Consider the following 6,313-nt stretch of genomic DNA (forward strand, 5'->3'; position numbering starts at 1 on the left):
ATCTTCAGTGCAGTTGCTTAGTTCACAGGTATCAGTATATATAGTTAGTCAGGGTGAGAATCTTTCCAATTAACTGCCAGATTCAAAAATGTTCTGGAGATTCTTAGGATCATTGCCTTGCCCATCTTCTATGTATAACTGTATGGCCTGACATTGTCATGTTTCCTAGCTCTTCTCCTTTCCCTCTTTTGATTAGTTAGTCCTTGAGATCCTGCTTTCCTTTTACTTCTATTATACCCTTGTATTTGTATTTCTTCTTTTGAGTTCTTATACTAGGGAAACTATACAATATTTACACATGTGTGTCTTCAACCAGCTAATCTCGACAAGCAGGTAGTCTGTTATTAGATAATTCAAAGAAGACTATGCTCCTGTTTTACCACTTTGATTTTGTAGACAGCAAATCTCTACAAGATTGACATTACCAACAGGAATACTGTAGACTTTGAGGTTCATGAGAGTAAGAAGCTTTATTCTGTATTCTCATTGACAGTATTATAGAAACTTTACTATGCCTATCATGTAACAGGAGCTTAAAAACTGTATTTGCATAAATGAATATTTTTGGATTTCTTATATTCTTGGGATAAATGCTCACAACTGTGAAACTTGCCAGGTTTTACTGAAGAGAGCTGTCCCCTTTAACATGGCCGCTTTCTGTGTCACATATCAAGCACCTTCTCAAACACAAAAACCCCAGCCACACATCCACAGTGATGGTTATTATCGTGTGATAAGCTCCTGGGATCAGAGTCAGTGTGCAGCAATGGAAGAGGCCTGCTGAAGAGACTGAAGGAGCAGGACTCTGGTATAAAGGAAAAGAGAAATATTGCCAGGTACACCATGTTGGTACCAGCACAGAAGTGAGGCCCTCAAAGTTGGAGGAACCCAAAAATGCAAGGTTGGTGGTAGACAATACCATGGTGAAGAAGTTACCAAGAGACATAGCAACAGCCCAATCCATCCACAGCAGGAGATAAACCCAGCCTCTTGTTCTTGTGCCCTGTCAGAGGCAGATACTCACTATCTAAACCATTCCACTGACTCCTAGGGTGAAATCTCCTGTGAGATATATAGGTTACTCACTCTTCAGGCTTCCTCATTGCTAATTATGAGGAATCACAATACAGTGTCACAGCTTCCTCTTCACACTTTTACAGAAAGGATACATGGAATGGTTTGTGTTAAGTCAAGCAGAAAAAGCTGTTTTAATAGATGTGAGGAATTACCATTTGTTTGTCACCTGTGATCCTCTCTGGGACTCTGAATTGTATTTGGTTTTTTTGTTTGTTTGTTTGTTTGTTTGTTTGTTGCAGAACTGGGGACTGAACTCAGACCCTTGCGCTTGCCAGGGAAGCACTTATTCTACTGAGCCATCTCCCTGGCCTTTGTTTATTTATTATTTATTTTGCAGAACCAGGGATTGAATTCAGGCCCTTGTACTTGCCAGACAAGCGCTTATTCTACTGAGCTATCTCCCTGACCCTCTGAATTGCATTTAAATAAAAAGGTTTTACTCGAATGAGAGAAGATGGAACAAGATAAGTCACTTGCTCCCTAAGGCACTTCCTGACAGGTCACATGACATAGCTGGAATGCAGCCCAGTTCTCTGACTTTGCATCTAAATGTTCTCTGAACTTCTGCTTCCTCTAAGTGCATGTATTCATGATTGGAAAATAATTGCAATGCCCACTTGTAAGTTTGGAAAGCTATATTCCTTTCCCTTCTTTCTATGGCTAACTCATTACTGTATTATATACAAATTTACCTGCTTACTACTGCAGAGCCTTTTCTGAGCCCCTCTGTGTAGCAAAAAATTCTTATTATTATGAGAACATCTGTACCATTCTATTCTAATTGACTGCATACTGTTCTGCCTCTCCTAGGAGCATGTTAGCACCTAAGACATTTCTAAATCACTTTAGTAACTTCAGTGAATTGCATAGAAAAGGTACTCACCAGGGCTGGCAAGATATCTCATCAGACTAAGTAGACAAGCATGGGAACTGGGATTCAATCCCTGGTTCCACATGCAGTGCCAGGCATGCTGAGCCAGCCACCGAGACCAGGCGTGGCGGCACACACCTGTAATCCCAGTGCTGGGGAGGCTGAAACAGAGGATAACTATGAGTCCAAGCTGCATAGTGAAACCCTGTACTAAGTACATTAAAAAAGAAAGAAAGAAAGAAAGAAAAGGTACTCCCCAGGACTGGGAGCAGCATAAGGCAAGGCCAGGTTCCTACACTGTGAGTCACAGGAGGCTTTCACTTTTAGAGTCCTGAGGTTGGTAATCTTGCTCATGCACGGGTTGAGGGCAAGTATTTCATTAGTGAGTGTTTCCTTGAAGTCTGCTCTCAGGGTGTCTGCATTGCACCTCAGGCCTGGGTCTGAGGCTCAGTATCCCTTTGGTAGGAGAAAAGACAGCCATGTCTGGTCAAAGTTTCATAGAACTAATCTTTCTCTGTGGGGAATTACCTGCTGATTCTGAGAGTTTGTTAAACTAACATTACCTCCTTCCTCATGGTTGTGCTGACAACATACTTTTTTGTAAGAAGATAAAAGAGGATTGAGAACTTATAAGAAGATGACACAGAAGAATTCAAAAGTGAGTAGTTCTGCCTGGGCTCAGAACAGATCATTGCAAACAAACAACAAAGATAACAGAAGTTAGGTAAGTTAGAAACTGACAGCAAGACTGCCATTATAATAAGTTTCAAAGATGTGTTTCCTGGGGCTCTGGAGAATGGCTCCAGCTGGCCACCGTAGGAACATGGAGTCCATGTGCAACAGTTGACCCACATCACAACATTTAGCTAGTTATGTAGATTGTGTTCTCCACACGTGGACCACTGGTTTTTCAAGACCTATATCCCTTATTTTGTTCATCTCTCACTGGAACTATCATCAAGTTTTCCAGATATATATTTTCTGTTTCTCTACCACTCTAAAACCAAGGTCTGTTTTTATCATTTTTCTCAAACCATTTTAAAGCTATTCTAAAATTCTCAGTATCATTCTTTCAGCATGCTGAAACATCTACTCAGTTTAAGCGAAACAGTCCTTCCTCGCCTTATGACCCACATTATACTACATTGTATGCACAGCAGTGAGCTGCTTGATACTCACAACACCCTGTGGCCACTGATTGATAACAGGGCAACCAGGCCTTAGAACAGTTGCTTGTCCCTTAATACCACTTGCCTATGGGATGGTGGGAATGGAGAAGGAACTTTTGCTGAGGTAGGTGTTTAAATTTTTTATCTCAACAGATCATGAATAAAGACAGCCAATAAGAACGGAACTTGCTTCCTTTTCAGAGTAAAAGAGGAACAAGCTAAGATGTAAAGAAAGAAGTGTGATACAATTATCCAGAGAGGTGAGGGAAACACAACACAAACAGTGCCAGATGATAAAATGGAGTTCAAGAAGGAAACACGTTGTTCCACCAGGTCTGGACCTTGGCGTAGAGGAACACTGAGTTTGGCTTGTAATCATTGCCCACGAGAGACCCCAACAGAGACTATGAGTCTGAAGACACTGGGAAGAGTTGAACCAACATGCATCTGTGTCCATTCATAGTGGTGACTCAGGCTTAGCCCACAGGACCAAGACTAAAGCTGATGCAAAGATATTTTTGGCTTTTGTTTCTATTTTATGACATAGTTTTTATTATTACTCTTTGAAATGATAGAGATTGAACCCAGCGCCCTCAGACTAAGCTACACAACCAGCTATTTTATTTTATTTTTATATTATTTTATTTAAATTTTGAGACAGTCTTGCTTAGTCACTGCACTGCCCAGAGTAGACTAAAACTTGTGATCCTCCTGCCCTAGCCTTCAGGAGTGCTGGACTATATGCATGTGCCCCATGTATAGTTGAGGTTACTACTTTCAAAATATGATGTTGTTGAGAAAAATATTGTCTTCAACAGCTTCAGTATTTTGCGTGTATTTGTATGAGTATTGATACAACTGTTTTGTATATGAAGAAAGGAAAGGACACAATACACAAAGGAAACATGGACAAGTCACCAGTTCTGAGAGATGTTTCATAGGTATAGAGGATATAGGACAGGAGAGGGATGCTGGACAAACAGGGATCTAGGAAGTGTAGGGGACCTTGGTGCAGGCATGAATTTAAAATTATCATTGAGTTGAATGCGCCACCTGGTGGTTACAATGGGAAACCACAGCACGTGTATTGACCAGACTGTTCATACCTGGTGTATCCTGGTTGAGTGGGTAATATACCTGCCTGCTTGATAAAGAGCCCCCAACTCAATCAAGTTGAGTTGTCTCTCTGTCTCTCTCTTTCTGTCTCTGTCTCTCTATCCCCCTTTCTCCCCTTCCCAGAAACATATTTGCAAACAGTAAACCTGTGTTGAAAACCTCCAGTGCACAGCACATCATTGCACTGATACTTCTGCTACTGAACTTGGGTGCTTTAGTGATGAGTTCTAACATGTTCAACTTGGCTTGTGGCTTCTCAGTGACTCAAACCAGCACACTGATGATACTCTACATCCCAACTATGACCACTTCATTTCTACTCACAGGATTCCACCATTGCCCATGGCAACAGAAGTGGGGGGGAGAGGGAGAGACAGACAGACAGACAGACAGAGAGTCATACAGACAGACACAGAGCAAGATAGACACAGAGAGAGAGAGAAAGAGACAGACAGACAGACAGACAGACAGACACAGAGAGACAGAGACAGACGCAGAGTCACACAGAGAGACCAAGGACTCATTTATCCTTGTCCTCCTCACCCTCTCCACCTCCCCAGCCTTGAGAAGGCTACCTTTCCCTCTGCCTTCCCAGCCCAGCCAGGACTGGACACCCCATAGCAATCTTGGCAGAGGCTTGTCCCTGCCTCCTTCAACTCATTCCCAAGTGTCACATTTCAGAACGTTTGTATTCGAGTGTTTGAATATTGTGTAGTTCTCAAAATATATCAAATTTTCTTCACTTGTATACCCTTGTTTATGTAATTTTATCCTGAAAATTCCTCTTTACAAAGTCTCATCTGGAGGACCTTGGAGATAGATCAGTGGAATAAGTGCCAGCCTGGAAAGTACGAGGTCCTGAGTTCAATCCCTGGTACTGAAAACAGTTTCATCTGATAGTTAGGACTTAACTTGGTGCCTGAGCTTCTCACTAAGCCAGTGGTGACCTACTCACAGGGTTAGTTCCACGTTCACCATTTGTGTCACATTTAGGACAGTAAAACATTTACTATTGACAGTAACAATGGCAGCACTCTTGCTACTATGCTATCCCCAACTGGGCTTCTCTAGAAAAAGCCAAAATCGTGCTCTCAATACAGAAATGTCTCTTGTCGAGGCTCCCTCCCCTACAAGCCTAAAGGAAGATGCTTGGCTCCCTCCTTGTGTCCCAGTCAGAACTCCCCTCATGAACTACGACTCACTGAGGCTTCCCACCCTCTACACCTTGTCCTCTTCTTCCAGTTCCACCAACAAAGCTCTATCCTGGGTCACTAATTATTTACTTCTTGTAAGACTGAGCCACCTTCTGTCTTGGTGAATTCTGCTCTCATTCTTGAAACCCCATGGCATTCTTGGGTCTCTGTTCTTCTTTTGAGTCAAGATCCCTTATTTTGGTCTCACTTGCATCCAATTCTGCTCAAGCATTGTCTGTTTAAAGGGTATACTAGCTTGCAACATGCCAAGCTCTGAACTGTGGGGGAAGGAAAGAGAAGCATGTACATGACTTGACTGTATCCCTCTCTGTCTGTAAACTGAAGAAGTCAAATTGAAGAAGTCAAATTGATTTCTGCCAAAAGGGGATGGCATCTACTACAAGCACAGTCAAGAAGCTCTGGAAAGGCTACTTGTTGGAGGACTAGTAGAAGAGAGATCTTGTGCGTTTGCAGCTCAGTAGAGAGCTTTGAGAATGCCTGAGACACTGGCTGTATATCTGGTATGGATAGAAAATGTATAGAAACGGTATAGAAAATGTTTAATTTTAGCATGTGCAAATATTGTTTTGTGTCGCTAATGTGAGAACCTGAAAGAGTAAACAAAACCTGAAAGTTACAGTTGATACTGTGAAAGAGAAAGAATTTGTTCAATGGGAAAGAAAAACTGGGATAAGGAAAAGGACAAAAGGAAGAAGGCAGTCCTGGGGAGATAGCTCAGTAGAATAAGCACTTGCCTGGCAAGTGCAGGATCCTGAGTTCAATCCCCAGTACTGCAAAAAAAGAAAAAGAAAGAAAGAAAGAAAGAAAGAAAGAAAGAAAGAAAGAAAGAAAGAAAGAAAGAAAGAAAGAAAGAAAGAAGGAAGGAA

The sequence above is a fragment of the Octodon degus genome, unplaced genomic scaffold, assembly GCF_000260255.1.
Source record: "Octodon degus isolate 3935 unplaced genomic scaffold, OctDeg1.0 scaffold00146, whole genome shotgun sequence".
Lineage (NCBI taxonomy): Eukaryota > Metazoa > Chordata > Mammalia > Rodentia > Octodontidae > Octodon > Octodon degus.